Source organism: Rhinoraja longicauda, chromosome 3 (genome assembly GCF_053455715.1).
Source record: "Rhinoraja longicauda isolate Sanriku21f chromosome 3, sRhiLon1.1, whole genome shotgun sequence".
Lineage (NCBI taxonomy): Eukaryota > Metazoa > Chordata > Chondrichthyes > Rajiformes > Arhynchobatidae > Rhinoraja > Rhinoraja longicauda.
Window position 1 is genome coordinate 53,707,287 of NC_135955.1, and position 18,670 is coordinate 53,725,956.

Here is an 18,670-nt window from a genome sequence, read left to right on the forward strand (position 1 = left end):
ACTATCATTGCACAATACTACCCCTGATAATCAACTCTTATGATGCGACCCTGGCCACATGAGTCACTTCCCATGTTTCAGGAACCATCAAAATTCACCACAACCCCCAACATGCCAGAAAGCCTTTAGTCAACTGAGAAGATTGTTTGCAGCCCAAACCCTCATAGTTAGCGCCAAACTTGTGGTTGACTGAGCAGCAGTGATCCCTGTGATCTTGTAAACAACAGAGGCTTGAACTACCTACAGCAGGCAGATCAAAGCAGTGGAAAGGTACCACCAGCATTAGCTCCACAAAATCCTCCAACTCCACTGGCAGGAAAGATGTCAGCATCCTCTCCCACATCAACATCCCCAACTCTGTGAGTTTGATCACTCTCATATCGTTTCAATGGGTGGTACATGGCACCCACTGATTTGGCAGCAGATTCCCCAAAGAAGCACTCCTCCTGAACATGACGTGATTTCCATGAGGACAGAGAAAACACTTAAACAGCATCCTCTAAACACCTTTGAAAAAATGCAACATCCTCACCATCATAGCAGGTCCAAAGTGTCTTAAAGTTGCAAAGAAGCATTCGCAAAGGCACTGACATTTAGAGTTTCTCTGCCGGGAGCATGTGGAGGCCAAGATAAACAGTGAACTGAGTGTCGGACAATCCATCCACCTGCATTGTCTATGTTTACCTGTTTTCCTGGGGCAGCGTCCTTCAGTCACAACCACCCCTCTCCCCTGGAGCTGGAGTGGAAGTCAGTCACTCTCAACCCTGAGGGACTGCTTAAGAAATAGGATACTGACTTGCACTCTGAAGGGTATATTTCTATGTGTGTTGTTTTGAAACAAAATACTTCTCCAGTTCACCCGAATTCACTGGGGAAATAATTGACTCTTTTGTCTGAATGTTGCATATCAAAGCAATTAAAGGTTTGGAGTGATATTCTCCATGAAATTCAGCCGCAGAGCACCTCAGGCCACAGCAACATGAAATATTTCCTTTGAAAGTGAGAAGAAAGTCAGTTATTACAAATCTAAAGTTGTTCTTGATCTAACTTTCAATCCCTCTTCTACCTATAGGTCACTCTGCTTTAAGCTCGAGGCATTGTAAAAGCTGCAGACTACTTCTGTGAAGATCAAAGGGACTGCCAGTGGCATGAATGTTCTACTCTGTATACCGCTGGCCCCTTGTTGTATGAGGCATATCAAATGTTTGTTTTCCTTTAATTAAAGGACTGCTCGAGTTTAATTGAATGCCTCAGACTGCCATTCACTCTCCACTGGGATCTGGTAAAAATGACTGGGCCGCAAAGACATGCAGCATTAAACTACATCACGACATCGAATGACCCAATAAAAGGTTCAGATCTCATTATTTATTTATTAATGTGGATTCCGGATTTCCATTCCCAACCCAAGCACTAGCTATTTGAAGTTGTCGTTCACTGAAGCCTCTCAGCAATACGTGCCAGAGCTGAGTGCAGATTAATTAGGTTTCCAGCTCTTGTATTTTTACCTCGCTCTACCACAGAATGAAGTTTCCTTCCAGTTGTTCAAAGATTCCTTTGGCTCTCGACTTTCTTTCAATCTCCTGAAAGGCGAAAGCCAATGTTAATTGGCAGTAGTTAAAGAACAGTGGCTGGAAGCAGAAATGGTCAGGCTTGTTGGGCGAGCTGTGGCAAAGGAGAGACGAGTGTCCACAAATCCCTCTCTCCGGGAAAAGAGGGGGAAGGGTTTTGCTTTTTATGTAGTTTTGATCAAATGCTAATTCCAGTTGAGTAGGAGGATTATGGAGAATGAGAGATAACTAAGGCCTGGAATTTGAAAAAAGCACATTGTACAAAACCGGACGCAAGGACAGGGCAAAGCCATCACTTCATTAGCAGGTGCCTTCTTTGCCTTTATAAGAAGGGGTCATATATCCAGTAAAATCCTCTAATGAGCAATTTTACTCGGCACAATAAAACACAATCTTCTATACCTTCTTTTAAATTTTAATTAACCTTCATTGCTGATTGATTTAAAACATGCTAAAGAGGGCTATATTTACAGACATTTGTCCTCTAAATGTTTTCTCTTCTCTTCAGTGTGCTTTAACACATATCGGGGTGCTGTTCTCTTAATGGTGAATGCTCCCCAGTCTTCAACCAAGTGACTGGTTGTCACTGGTTGCCAGGCTATTCAATTGCAGGTAGCATCACATCTGAGCCTAATCCTCAATTATTAAAACAGAATATACTGGAAATGCTCAGAGATCCGGCAGCATCCAAAGACAGAGGGTGAAACGGAGTTAATATTTCAGGTCAATGACCTCCCCTAACGAGTTCTAATGAAAGGCCATTGACCTGAAACACCGACGCGTTCTTCAATGCATCCAAGAGCTGAGCTGCTCAAGAGCTCCCAAGTGAGTCTGGGAACAATTCCAGACATGATCTAAAAGTTAGTCTGTGATGTTATGGGGACAAATGTGGTGACAGATGTGCAGCTTACAGGGGAAGTTACATGGGGTTGCAAACCCTATGAATGTAGATCCTTCTAAAATTATAGAATTGTAGAGTCATAGATTTATATTGCATGGAATATAAATCTATGACTCTACAATTCTATAATTTTATAATCGGGGATTATTATCAGGGCAATATAAATCAGAAAGTTAGGTTGATGGGTATGACTCAGTGGAAGTTGATCAATATGACTGCTCATCTCTCTGGATCAACTGAATAAGGCCATTGTGAGGATAATGATAAATAATGCCGAGAAGTAAGTAGTAAATCTGATAAATAGGGCAGTAAAAAATGAAACAGGTTAGTAAATGGACAAACAGCAGGAAGACCCGAGTAAATCCAGGGATAAAAGATGTTATTTTTGAGGTAGAAAGAAGATAGATGAGTTGTTTCCATAGTAGGACATTACCCCAATATTTACTTTGGTTTATACAGGAAATGAGAGTAGGATGCCTTATTTAAATTAACCACAGGATGTCCTTTAAACAAGTTTCCTGCCCACAGCACACAGTGGCTGGGTGGGTGGGTGATTAGGGTGGAGGGATTGAGTCAGATGACCCAGGCTGATGGATGTTGGATATCATGAGCCTGTGGGGGTGTCAGAGTTGGCGACACTCGGTTATAGATGATAGGTGGAGAGATAAAAGAGATGAAACGTTATTGAAAATGTTAATTGGTGGTGAAGTTAGAGTTCATGGATGGGGTTCAGATCTTGGGGTCTCCTCACTGACTGACTTGCCTCCTGAGAACTCTACAGAGAATATTCCTCACGATAATAACAGTGGTGAGAAATTTGGTTTAGTTTAGAGGTACAGTGCGGAAACAGGCCCTTCAGCCCACCGAGTCCGTGCCAAACAGCGATCCCTGCATATTAACACTATTCCACACACACTAGGGACAATTTACAATTTTACCAAGCCAATTAACCTACAAACCTGTACGTCTTTGGAGTTTGGGAGGAAACCGGAGCTCCTGGTGGAAACCCACAGAGGTCACGGAGTGAAAGTACAAACTCAGGAGGAGAAGAACGTGGGTCTCTGGTGCTGTAAGGCAGCAACTCTACAGCTGTGTCACTGTCCTGCCTGGCATGTAAAAATGAATTGTGTAACAGTTGAAGAAATTGTAACTGTTTCCATTGGAGCAAAGAGTTTCATTACAAATTTTAAATCTTAATTCAGTGAACAGCAAGCTAAAAATAAATTAAAACAAAATGTTAGTGGTTTCCTGCAGATTTGGTTATTTAAAAAATCTTGCCCCCATTCATCCTCTCGGATCCAACCTTCCACATTAGGTTCCAATAGTTCCTGAGAATGAGTATAAAGCAAGTCTTAAAAAGCATTAAGATTTGGTGTTCAAAGGGCAATCAGAACTGGACAACAAATGCAGGTCTTGTCAGTGAATTGCACAACTGTAAGTTAATAAAAAGGAAATAATGATTAAGTTGAATAAGGTAAATGTTTACCCGCAGCTGAATGATAATTAGAATATGATGTACAGTTTAGGCACACCATTGCGGAACTAATGTTAAGACCATAAAGACTAATGTTCAGACCATGAAGAATATTCCCCAGGACAATTACAGTGGTGAGAAATTGTGTGAACTTGAAGAGTTTTGAGATATAACTATTTCCATTGGAACAAAGGGTTTTAAAATGTTAAGTGAGTGAGTAGCAAAATCCTGCAGTTTAGGAGTCATGAAGAAAGGGTTCAGCAATAGAACAATTTCACTCAGAGGTTAGGTTCCTTTACACAGAAAGTTATAAAATTATGCAGTGTTTTGCTCCAAAAAGAGATTGAGAGAAAGACCATTGTTTCAGATTAGGATTAGTTTATTGCCTTGGCATATGGGTGCAATCAAATACCTTGCTCACATAGAGCTCACAGAGTGAACAAACTATATGCAGTAATAATAAATACAAAAATAAATACAATGACAAGAGCAAGGCAGCAGAATGGTGCAAGGTGGTAGTGCATTCTGAAGTAATTAAAAAACCCACAATAACAAAATAACTGAATGAGGTAACATTAAGGGCAAGATTACCTGGTAGCATCAGGATGAGGGCATGAAAGAAATTAAGGATGGAAAAGGGAATGACCAGTGTGGCAGACATCAGTGACAATACTTCCAATCTTTCTGATGCAAAGCAGCATGAAAATGGACAGGATGGAAGGAAGTGATGGACTAGGCTGTGTCCACTGCAGGTTCATACGGATAAGACCAGAGCAGTTGCCATACCAGACTGAGAATCATGCTGTCAGAATACGTTCTATAGCATATCTTCATGGACCTGCCAAACCTTCTCTTAAGAAAATGAATATGACGTCTTAACAAAGCACCCATTATGGAAAATTGATTAAATATTTGAAGGCTTAGAACATCCAGAGTTGGAGACAGAGAAGCTGGCAGTGGAATGAGGTTGGTTTTGGATTCGTCTAACACTGTCATGATAGGATGAATGGTCTCCTTCTCGGCCGTGAATACCTGTCATTTGAAATAAAACAGATGCGACAGACACCAGCCACCCAGCAATGCTACAAAGTTAACCAGCAGAATAAACTTCTGAGTGAGAAGTTACATTTATTACATGGAAAAGAGCTATTTGTTCTAAGGACAACACATTTGCAAATTAGCCATTATTAGTTTTCAAACTTGAGAAAGTAGACTAAACATATAATTGTTATTAACAAATTCTTGGCTTTTAAGAACAGGCTCCCAAGCTTCAGCTGTCATTATGTGTCTGAGCCATTAATGAGTGATTAATGATTTGGGCTGTAGGAACACCTCACCACTGTTGGAAAACTTAACATCACATGTTAGAGTCAATTTCATGATATCATGCTCCCAGCAGGAGAGGTACTTTTGAAGGGAGCATGGATTGGAGTTAGGGCACAGAGATCTAGCCATAATGTCTGGTGAACACACCCTGTGCATGTATTTCCCTGCTGAGTGCATTGGATCATGGAATTCCTCTAGTGTTTAGAAGTGAAAAGGCTTTGTAACAAAAATGTAATGCCATAGCAAAAAGCAGTATAGAATTCCATTCAATAGTTAGGTTTAATAGTCTTCAAATGTTGTCTTGGTAGTACTTTACCCTCCACAACAGAGAAAATACTCATTGTGATAATAGGCAGCACCTGATTGTTGCTGTTGTTGTTGGTGAGGTGAGGTCTGATGGGAATTCCAGAAATGCTATTATTTATATTATTTCTGGAATGCCTTGATTATACCCTTCTCCCTTTTAATACCCCTCCTCCACCTTCACTGCCCCTTCTCACAATACAGTTTTAATATTAATCATTTTAACAAGGGTCTTTTTTCCCCTATTTCTCATCTAAATGAATAACGTGAAATGCCTCTGGGGAGATTTTCATCTTCGAGCTGAGGTATTAACGTATGTGGTTGTTGCTACTTTTAAGATGTAAAAAGGGCATCTTTTCCCAGTTTGTAAGATGAAGACACTATGCTTATGCAAAGAACAGGATGTGATCCTGCTGACATGACAATGATATTTCCTAAAATATTAGTTGTTATTCATTTCATTGTTCGTGAGATTTTATTATCTGAAAGCAGCAAAATCCTGCAGTTTAGGAGTCACTAAGAAAGGGTTCAGCAATAATACTGGATGCATTTCAAAGCAGCTTATTAAATGTAATGGAATGAAATTGGTATTGGTATTAAGGTAGACACAAAATGCTGGAGTAACTCAGCGGGTCAGGCAGCATCTTAGGAGAGAAGGAATGGGTGACGTTTCGGGTCAAGAAGGGTCTGAAGAAGGGTCTTGACCCGAAACTCTGAAACGTCACCTGTTCCTTCTCTCCTGAGATGCTGCCTGACCCGCTGAGTTACTCCAGCATTTTGAGTCTACCTTCGATTTAAGCCAGCATCTGCAGTTTTTTTCATGGTATTGGTATTAGTTTATCATTGTCACGTGTACCAAGATACAGAGAAATACTTTGCTTTGTGTGTATTCCGGCAAATCATATCATACATAAGTACAATCAAACTAAATATCAGTACAACAAAACGTGCAAAAAAGAGAAAGGAAATAGAGTGCAGAATATGGAGTTACAACTGCAGAGAAAGTCCAGATTAAAATAATAGTGCAAGGGCCGCAATGAGGTAGATTGGAAGATTGGGAATACATCCCGATTTATAAGAAATATAAAAATTGTCCCTAGTGTGTGTAGGATAGTGTTAATGTGCAGGGATCGCTGGGCGGCGCGGACTCGGTGGCCGAAGGGCCTGTTTCCGCGCTGTATCTCTAAATCTAAAAAAATCTAAAGAGGTCCATTCGATAGATTAATTACAGTGGGGAAGAAATGGTTAAAGTTCATGTTTATTGTGACATGCTGAGTATGATGAGGTACAGGTACAATGAAAAGTAGACAATAGACAATAGGTGCAGGAGTAGGCCATTCGACCCTTCGAGCCAGCATCACCATTCAATGTGATCATGGCTGATCATTCTCAATCAGTACCCCGTTCCTGCCTTTTCCCCATACCCCCTGACTCCGCTAACCTTAAGAGCTCTATCTAGCTCGCTCTTGAATGCATTCAGAGTAGGATTATCGCCGAATTAATAAATGGCATTGAAGCTGTGCTTAGACGCACGGTCATGCATGTGAAGAGAGTAGAGCAGAGGACTAAGTACGCAGCCATAAGGTGCATCTGTGTTGATGGTCAATGAGGAGCATTGTTGTTACCAATCCGCACCGATTGAGGTCTGCCGATAAGGAGGTGAAGGTTCCAGTTGCAAGGGGAGACGCAGAGGCCCAGGGCTTAGAGCTTGATGATGAGGTAGGAGGGGATGATAGTGTTGACCGCGGAGCTGTTGTCGATGAAAGACAGTCTGACATGTTCCTGTTAATGCAATGGTCCAGAGCGGAGTGGAGAACCAGTGAGATAGCATCAGTTGCTGACCTGTTGTGACAATTACCAAATTGAAGCGGATCCAGTTCAATTCAGTTGATTCACACCATAACCAACCTCTTAAAGTACTTAATTACAGTGCAAATAAGTGCTATCAGACAGTAGTCATTGAAGCGGGTCACCGATACGATAGATACCCTTTTGAAACAGGTAGGAACCTCAGAGCAAGGAAGTGATGGGTTGAAGATGTCCTGGAATACTCCCTTTACTCCCTGGAATACTGTTGATCTGCACAGCCCTTTAGTATTAGGCCCTTTTCATGGATTTATCTTCTTGAAGGATACTCTGACAGCACCTTCAGAGACTGATATCACAGGGATGTCAGGGACCATGAGGGTTCATGTAGATGTGTCATTGTTCTCCCTTTCAAAGCTCTGTGTAAAAGGCACTGAGCTCATCTGGAAGTGATGCATCATCGCCACTTATTCTGCCCATAGGCGATGGCTTGCAAATTCTTCCACAGCTGTCAAGCATCCGTCTAAATCAGGTGACACTGTTTGTGCTTTCAAGCGTTTGTGTCTTCTGCCCGACAAGAGTGGAGAGAATAGCGAATTACCCGGGTGTGAGTGCTCCTTGTTACATTTGTTGTTTTCCTGAGGGAGCACAAAGTATAGATGGAGTCAATGTGAGGGGAGGCCAGTTTGCATGATGGACCTGGCTCATTCACAACTCTGCAATTTCTTGCAGCATTTGGCAAAACAGTCACCAAACCAAGTTGTCCCAATAGGATCTTTCTATGGTACATCTATAGAAATTAGTAAGAGTCATTGTAGACATGCTGAATGTCCTTAGTCTTCTGAGGAGGTAGAGCTGTTAATCTGCATTCTTGGCCATAGCATCAATGCAGATGGACCAGGCCCAATTGTAGGTGATACTTAGACCTGGGAACTTGAAATTCTCAACCATCTCCACTTCAGCACATTGCTGCAGACAGCAGCATGTACTCCAACCCACTTCCTGACATCGATGACTCCTTCATTTTGCTGACATTAAGGGAGAGGTCGTTGTCTTAATACCAAGCTCTCTATCTCATTCCTGTACTCCATCTCATCATTATTCGAGGTCTGGCCCACTACAGTGGTGTCATCAGCAGACTAGTAAATGGAGTGAAAGCAGAATTTGGTCACACTGACGTGTGTGTATTGGAAGCATATTAAAGGGGTGAGAACACATCTTTGCACCTTGCAGGGCACCAGTGTTGAGAATTATTGTGGAGAATGTTTTGTCTCCTATCCGTTAGTGACTGCAACAGAAATGCTCATTAGATTAAATTTCTTCACTGAAATTCTCTTGAAGGGCATTAGTTTATATTTTCTTTTTAACAATGACATTAGCAGGATTTTATTACTTCTAAACCTACAACCATTATTATAGTATTATTACAATGAGTTTTAACACCCCGGCAGTGTAATCTTAGCTTCAAGCGTCCATATTATCTGGTTCATAACTTAAATATCCAGGAGCTTTAATTCACTCTGCACTTGCTCAGCTTGCCTACTTGAGTGGTAATTTACTATTATTTTTAAATTACCCATTCAGTCTTTATTGCCTCTGGGTGGTTGTGTTGTGGCTAACTGTACTTCGCTACTTTGGGTGTGTGATTTTACTGACTTATCCATGGCAGGATGATATAACGTTAAATGGTTTGGCTGTGTAAATAACAAAGGAGAACTGCTTTTCTCTTTCAGACGCTGACAAACCTGATGTTTGATTCCAAGACCTTTTGGTTTTCAGTTCAGATTTTTGATTTCAAAGGCTTTCTGTCTCTAACACTCCATACAATCTCATCCGGGGAAATCCTTGCTCTTTTGGGCTCTACAGTGGAGGCCAGTTCGTTGGATGCTTTCAAGAGAGAGCTGGATAGAGCTCTTAAGGATAGCGGAGTGAGGGGGTATGGGGAGAAGGCAGGAACGGGGTACTGATTGAGAGTGATCAGCCATGATCACATTGAATGGCGGTGCTGGCTCGAAGGGCTGAATGGCCTACTCCTGCACCTATTGTCTATTGTCTATTGTCTATTGTCTACTCACCATGTTATTTCCTGCATTCTTGTTCAAAGTGATAGGTGAATCATTTTGTTCACACATAGATTGGTGGACTAATGATTGGAATTTGAATTTGCACCTATTTCCAATAGCGCTCTTGGACAATTAAACTCCTGTGCCAATATGAAGACCAGCGCTTCGAAATTTGGGCGAGAATTTGTTGTATTGGGATATTTAAGTATTAGACTTTTACTCTCATCAATTATTTTGCCCTGTATTGTTGCCAACAAGACATCAGTGAAGAATGGGACCAGCAATCTATCTCTTTAACTATTTCCAGAGGGCTGAAGATGCTGAGTTGCTGAATATATTCTGGATGAGTTTGATTGATTTATGGAATTTGCGGAATCAAAGAACATGGGAAAAGAATACAGAAGTATGCAAAATTCACCCGTGATCTTAGTGAATGAACTATTCCTGTGTCGATTTCTTATATTCCTGTGAAACATTGAAACCATGAAAGGCAGAGGAATGTGAATTATTGTCAAATCAGGTACAGGCAGATGAACAAGAGAGAATAGAAATATATTAGAAGGGAAAGAGTGAAGCATAAAGAAAAGAAAAAAATGTTAAAGAGGTTACTGTGGAAATGAAATCCTGCAGTTCAAGTTGTTTTTCTGTCATGACTGGAGTGGTTGACAGGCATTGCAGGAATTGAAAACAGCACTTATGTTAGGTTCCAGCCCTAACGTTTTCTGTGAGTTCAAAGGGCAACTAATGTGCTACTTGTGCAACCACGACATTCGACATTCGTGGAGTGTGAGGAAGAGGAGATTATTTTATGGAAGGCAATTGACAAAGTGTCACAAATTGTCAGGTTGGTTTGTGGAAGTGCACAATCATTGTATGAGTTACATGTTAATAAGAGCAAGTGTTATTAACGCAATCTATACTTTGGCAGCAAACTCTGGGGCAGAGTATTTTTCCATTGCAACATGGATTGAACAATTCAACCCATCATCAAGAGAAATACAACTTACTTGAAATAATTTCACAGACTTCTTTAGTGGGCCATCTGGTCTACAATTTTCTTTGTCTATGGAGGCAGGGTTCCTGATAGAGGCATGAATCCTGATGGAGCATCGTGCATTTATCAGGGAAGCAACACAACCATCTCGTTAAAGTGGAAAAATGCAATTTGGGGGGTTTATGAGTTAAAATCCTTGAGAAAGTTCCAATGTTACAATTGGCTCTATTAATCCAAGCAGATTAATACCAGTAAATGTACAATGATTTCTTAATATACATTAGCCCAGTGCAGACAGGTTAACTGATTTTAATACCTGTTGAAGAATACCACAGTATTAAGAATAAAGGGATTAGCTACTAACATTGTAGGAGTTCACACAGTTACAAATGTTAATTTCACTCAGTAATAATGCAAGATTGTAGTTTTTTAAAAATTGACACAAGTGGCTTTTGTTGCAAATTCTGACAGGAAATGAAGACGTTTTTATCAAATGCCTGGAAACCCTAAAAATGCAACAACCTCTCCGGGAAACTGTCTCTTATCGACATGAGTTATTAAAGTGTGCAATATATAAATTCAGCCGTAGCCAATATATGAATTTATACATTGGGAATAAAAATTAAACTGTCGGAACTATCTAACACGATGATATTTGTAAACTGAAGGACTCTATAAAGCAGCATTTTCCTTCATAATTTTGAAACACAACCTAAACAGATTAATTTACAGCTTGAACCAGTGCCAAACCCAATTGATGTTCATATAATGCTGTAGTGACTTCAGAATATGTGGGCAAAGCTGAAATACAGACTCTTCATACATGGTCTACATACACAGTGTGCGGTCTACACCAGGTCTTTCATGCTGAACCATCACTAGCAGCACAGCAACTAGTGTATTTCAATAGTACTATTTAAAATGGTTAATGTTTTTTATTAATTACTTGAAATCAAAGAGAACCAACTGTAGTCAAACAAAAATCACAAATAACCGAATAGCTTTCCTTAAGGGGAACAATGATTTCAAGCTGACATGTTTTTCTTCTTATTGGGAGAGAGTAGTACTTTGGTTTAGTTTTATTGTTGTCACATGTACTGAGGTACAGTGAAGAGCTTTGTTTTGCCTGCTATCCAATCAGATCAGATGATACTATACATATATACAAGCAAGTCAAACTCAGGTACAATAGGTAGAGCAAAGGGGAAGATACAGAGTGCAGAATATAGTTGTCAGCATTGTAGCTCAACAGTTCCACAGCTAAAGTCCAATGTCTGCAATGCGGTAGAGGTGAATCAGACAGTGCTCTAGCTTATGGAAGATCTGTTCAGAAGCCTGATAATTGAGGGTGTGAGATTATCCAGGCATAATTATTTGGATATTATCATTGCAATTACTATTTCAACATTTCAAAAACGTGGATTCTCCCAACAGTCATAGCTAATATATACCCGGCACAGATTAAATAAAACTGTCTTTTCTATTCTGCTGTGGGTTATATGTCTGGTATTGACAATCAGAATCACCAGACCCCTTTTACTTTTAAGAAATTACCTTCTGTAAGAATCATTATATTTGTCAAGCAAGGTTATACAGCTGCAAGATGTGTACATGACAATTCAAGTGTGCTTTTAATTATATGAATCCTAAAATAAGGAACAAGGCCAGACAAACACTCCCAAACTGTGTTATTTATGTTCTTTGTGTGTTCTTTATGTTAAATAACTGTTTTATTTATGCCAAGGTCTACTAGATCTCTTGGTTGCTAAGCATTTTAGCTCCTCTTTCCATTCCCATACTGACCTTTCCTCCTCCATTGGCAGAGTGAGGCTACATGTAAACTGGAGAAATAGCACCTCATATTCCGCTTGGGAAGCTTACAACTCAATGGTATGAACATTGAATGTTAGATAACTAACCCAACCCCCCCTCCCACCTCCACTTTTGTTTCCCCGTCCCTCTTCCCGATGTATCCACTTATCACTTGCAAGGCTTTGTCCCACCCCTCCTCCAGCTTTCTTCCCTTCTTTCTCCGCCCCTACAATCAGTCTGAAGATGGGCCTCAACCCAAGTTCACCTTTCCATGTTCTCCAGAGATGTTGCCTGACCCGCTTAGTTACTCGAGCAGTGTCTTTTTTTGTAAACCAGCATTTGTCGTTCCTTGTTTTTATTTCTTATTTATGTTTATATTTACTATTCTTAACTCCATTTACAGTGGCAGCAGCTTGAACTATAAATTTGGATTAATTTTGCACTGAATTAGGAATATATCTTAAAGAGACTGAGGGAAGTGTCTCAGTAAGTGGAAAGATGCCGTACTGACAGAGGAGTGTCTGCTTTCCAAAGGTTGGGACTGCAGCACATTATAGGAATGTATATTATACTTCCTACATACATTCTAAGAAGTAATAATTTGCTCTAAAGAACGTTAAAATGTTCTGAGGCCAGAATTGTCACTATGAAAATGCACAATCTTTTGCTTTCTTTTTGATGTGCGTATCAGTGAGTGCCTGGCCATGGCTCTGCATGCCTGAACTGCTTATACTGCCCTCCCTGATGATATTCCTGTTCTAAGCTTGGTAGAAAATGACAAGATTCAGCTGCTGTTACTATTTCCCAGGTGACTGAACGTGAGTGTGGCAATGTCCCCTTCTGCACCCCAATCCGGGCTGCCATCCACAATAACAGATGTGATCAATGTTTCAATTAACCTGGAAATGACTGAAGTTAGTCTGAACTGAGGTTACAGAAGTGCCCAATAAATACACATTTCTAAAACTTAAATAATATATGGAAAATACTCACACACCATAGCAAATTCATTAGTGTTCAGAGACAACACAAATGTCTTTTTGAATAGTTTTGTGCCCACATTTGAATTGTTTGCCTGTTTAACTTTTCATATTCATCTCTTCACATATTTATGGCATTGTTTATTTCTATTTTATGTTTCCAGCATCTGTCATTTAGTTTTATAAACAAATAATATAACATAATTTTTTGATTAAAACTATTTCTGCCCTAACATCTAAGTAACTTGCGGTTTTTAGTTTCTCTTGACTGCTTCTTACTATGTGCATGATTCCAGATATGTTTGCATTGCTCATGTGTGACTTGTTCTGTTGGTCTATACAGACTTTCACACAATGCAGCTTAGGGGGGACATAAATGAACGAAGAATAAAACCAGCTAACTTCTGTCTATATGTAACCTCCTGCGATTAATTGTAAGCAAAATAAAATGAAACATATACACGCAGCAGACTGAGAATAAATACCGATATTTACAGACCTGATTAGAGTCTTACATTACAGGAGACATAGTCAGGGGAAAAACATATCCTGAAACTGAAGATAGACATAAAATGCTGGAGTAACTCAGTGGGACAGGCAGCATCTCTGGAGAGAAGGAATGGATGATGTTTCGGGTCGAGAACTTCTTCAGACTGAGAGTCAGGGGAAGGGGCGAGGGAGATAGAAACATAGAAAATAGGTGCAGGAGTAGGCCATTCGGCCCTTCGAGCCTGCACCGCCATTCAATATGATCATGGCTGATCATCCAACTCAGTATCCCGTACCTGCCTTCTCTCCATACCCCCTGAAACCGTGTATACTGAAATCGTACCGTGTAATATTCATCAGATTCACCACAGAGTTGAATATATCATTTTCTACATTGATACAATGTATCATGAGTTCCTTAGAGCAAATATCTATATACTAAAACTCTTGTTTGTTTGTTTGTTCCTGAACTGCAGCCAAAACGGTGCACGATAGCGCGACAATTTTAGGCCCACCTTACTCACCGTCGTCCCTTTGGTGCGAATGGAAGAAGTTTCATTGAAATCGGTGTTATATTTTTAAAGTTATTCACATTTTAAAGTTTAAATCTATCTCCTAGGGAGGGAGGAGGGAGGGAGGGAGGGAGGTGGAAGGAGGGACAATAAGGGGGTTGAGGGGATGGAGGGGAGGGGAGGGGAAGGGGAAGGGAGGGGGAGGGGAGGGGAGGGAGGGGAAGAGGGGAGGGAGGGAAGGGGATAGAGGTGTGGCACCAATGCAGGAGAGGTTTGGGCCCAACGGGTCCACTTGGTCTAGTATATTGGTGCTCTGTTTGTGCTCTTCCTGATTTATAGATTATCTCGCACATTCATGGACACTTTCCTCTTTTTAAAAATGATTGCAAATAAATCAGATATTTTGCAATAAGTGACAATGAGTAAGTTACACCCAAATATTATGAACAATGCTGTTTTAGAATATCCAAGCAGTTTTGAAAGTCCATTTTCTATCTTGGAGTTGTATCAGCACCAGTATCATCGTTTTCTCTCAGTGAAGGAGCTGACAGCCCATCTGATGTGGGAAACTTCTCTGCATAAATTAGTTGCTATATTGCCTACAATGGAAGTCAGAATCCAGTTGCACCTGATCCACTAATAATCAAAGATGCTGGAGTAACTCAGTGGGACAAGCAGCAACTCTGGAGAGAAGGAATCAGTTACTTTTCAGGTCAATTTATTCACAAAATGCTGGAGTAACTCAGCAGGTCATGCAGCATCTCGGGAGAGAAGGAATGGGTGACGTTTCGGGTCGAGACCCTTCCTCAGTCTGAAGAAACGTCATCCATTCCTTCTCTCCCGAGATGCTGCCTGACCTGCTGAGTTACTCCAGCATTTTGTGAATAAATCGATTTGTACCAGCATCTGCAGTTATTTTCGTATACTTTTCAGGTCAAGACCCTTCATCATTCTGAAGAAGGGACTTGACCCGAAACGTCAACCATTCCTTCTCTCCAGAGATTCTGTCTGTCCTGCTGAGTTACTCCAGCATTTTGTGTCTATCTTTGGTTTAAACTAACATCTGCAGTTCCTTCCTACTGCTAATAATCAAGACCAGTTTTGATACATTTTATTTGGTAACATTCCTGTGATGTATCATGGGCCGTATTGCTGAATAGTAGAAATACATTGTCATCACTGCGGCATTTTAGGGACATCCTATGGTGAGGAATCATGCTAGTTTACAGGAATTTGAATCAGGTCTCTCATGCAGAGGTTGTGGCTCGAAGGTAGACAGGGTTAGGTATCTCCTACGTTCAAAGTTGCCCACTCTGGTTGAACATATTCCTGGAGGTCCCATCACATTACTTCTCATCACATAACCCCCAATTACTGACAGGAACAGTCAGCTTACAATAGTTTTCTGGATAATATCACCCCTCAGCCTCTAGTGTTCCAAAAAATAAAATCCAGGCCTGCCCAACCTCTTCCTATAGCTCAGGCCCTCAAGTCCTGGCAACATTCTCGTAAATCTTCTCTGCACTCTTTCTAACTTAATGACATCCTTCAAAAAGGAAGGTGACCAAAACTGAACACAAAATTCCAAATGCGGCCGTACCAACATTTTGTACACTGTAACATACCATTCCAACTATACTCAATTCCCCTTCTGATGAAGGTCAATGTACTGAAAGCCTCCATGACCACCCTATCTACCTGTGACACTACCTTCAGGAAACTATGTACCTGCATTCTTAGATCCCTCGGCCCTACAACACTCCCCAGGGCCCTGCCATTCATTGTGAAGTCCTGGGTTTGCAAAATGCAACATCTTGCACTTATCTGCATCGTACTCCTTTTACCATTCCTCAGCCCACTTGCCCAGCTGATCAATTCTTGCTGTAATTTTTGATAACTATCTTCGCTGTCTACAGTACCACCCACTTCATAAAAGTTCACAGTTTAGATCAGTGTTGTGTAGCGTTCAAGAGCCTGATGGTTTTTGGGAAGAAGCCATTTTTGAACCGTGTGGTCATAGCTTTCAGACTCCTATACCTTCTTCCCGATGGTAGGAGTGAAATGAGTGACATGCCTCCTGCAGATCCCATTGATGGTTGAGGGATAAGTACCTGTGACAGACTGGGCAGCGCTTCGTTGTGAGAGAAGATTACCAGGGAGAGCAAAAGATACAACATCTGTTCAAAGCGTCCTTGAAGAACTGTAACATCCCCTCTGCCTGCTGGGAATCTCTAGCCCATGACTACTCAAAGCAAAGGAGAAACATTCAGGAACATTGCAAACCTCGATGCCCTTCATCACGAGCAAACAAAATCCTTGTGCATATGATGGAAGGGTGACACTACCTCACAAACTAATCAGCCCATCAGTCTCCTCCTGCCCTGCCTATAGAAGAGTCTACAGGTCCCATATTGGTCTCATTAGCCATCTCAGAATCCAAAACACTGGGGCTGGAGCAAGTCATCCTTGATCCTAAAGGCTAGCTTGAGAGAAAGAAGAGAGTGAGAATTGGAAAGAGTCTGCACATACCATGGAAGGACATGTGGTTTTATTCTTGAGTTGTCAGGATCACTAACAAGATCAACATTAATTATCAATCCCTGTCTAGTATATTCATCGGACTGTTCCAAGCATTTAAATGTTTGTTGACCACTTCTGATGACAGCTTACTGGTGCTGCAGGACTAAGGCTGTGCACAGACCAGCTTGAATGAGCCGGCATTCTTATCAAGACTTTTACAAATGAATTCACATTCCTCCTCTGCCGTTAGAACACACCTTCCCCAAAAATTCCACTCACTGGACATATACTTTAGTAATTTAACCACTAAGTTATAATACCTGCAATTCCCTGCTGAATGTTTTTCAGTGAAAAATGTTCCCATTCATTATGGCTGATTCCTTTTTTGCAATGGCAAGGACAATACAGCGTTCAGTGCTGTAAATGGATACCGCTAATTACATGTATCCCTCTTCAGTTTATCCTGTACCAGGGGTCTCCAGTAACTCTTAGTACGGGATCTGTGTGCATCTGTTGATCAAGAATGTTTCTGTTCTCCTGGCATGTTAACACATGCAGGACTATAGACAAAAATGTGCCTGAATTTGCTGTTTTTTACCTCCACTTTGCAAAGGTTTATTCTCGTGAAAGATTTTTTCTCAAGTGGGTAATGTCCCTCCAAAATAAAGGAATATGGCAACATGGATATTGGCACAATTTGGGGAACTATTTAATCATCATAGGTTTCACTATTCTAACAGCAATTCCCATTTGAACCATGTCTTTTATGTACTGGAACCCTTTTACATACTCCTTTCTCACTAAAGTGCCAACATTTATCCCAATTTCCGTATTCTGGCTTAATTTTTTTTAATGTGCAGCTAAAAGATGCCTTCTTCCATCAAAAAATGTTTGCATTTTATGCAATAGTCTAGTTTAGTTTAGTTTATTGTCACTGAAGTGCAGTGAAAAGCTTTTTTTGGTGCATGCTACCCATTGGGTGGAAAGACTATATATGATTACAATCAAGCCGTCCACAGTTTAGTATAGTTTAGTGTCACGTGTACCGAGGTACAGTGAAAAGCTTTTTTGTTGCGTGCTGACCAATCAGCGGAAAGACTATACATGTTTACAATCAAGCCGTCCACAGTGTACAGACACTGGAAAAAGGGAATAAAGTTTAGTGCAAGATAATGTCTTTTGAAATAATTAGTTGAAATGTGGTTGCCTTTCTCAACGTCAAACTTCACAAGCAAGACAGGAATCTAAATGACTTGTTCTGTAAACAAGTCAAAACAAGAGATGTTGTAAATTAATTTATGATCAAAGTAAAAAGTTGCTTCTCGAGGAATCTAATGGAAAGTGGGATCCACGTTTTTTTAAACTTCATTGAGAGACAGGCTCTTATTTAAGTAAAACTGTAGGCTTCTCCGAATATGTTAAGCTGGGATGCAAATGGGTCATTTGCAACATTTGGTTGAAAAATAAATCACGTCATTTTCAAATTCCCATGGCCTCAGAAAATCTTCCAAAGCTGTTTTAGTCAATACCCTGGCTGATCATATCACTGCTCAAGAAATATGTTCCGGAAATATCATTTTAACCTCTTTTAGATAGATTTCAACATAAAAAGGCTTCAATATTCTTAGTGCTCTCTGCATCATCCAACTTCTAAATAAATCTATCAGAATGGCAGGCAGTGACTAGTGGACTAGTGGGTTACTGCAAGGCTCGGTGTTGGGACCGCAGCTATTTACAATATACATCAATGACTTGGATGAAGGGATTAAAAGTACCATTAGCAAATTTGCCGATGATACAAAGCTAGGTGGCAGTGTGAACTGTGAGGAAGATGCTATGAGGTTGCAGGGTGACTTGGACAGGTTGTGTGAGTGGGCGGATGCATGGCAGATGCAGTTTAATGTGGATAAATGTGAGGT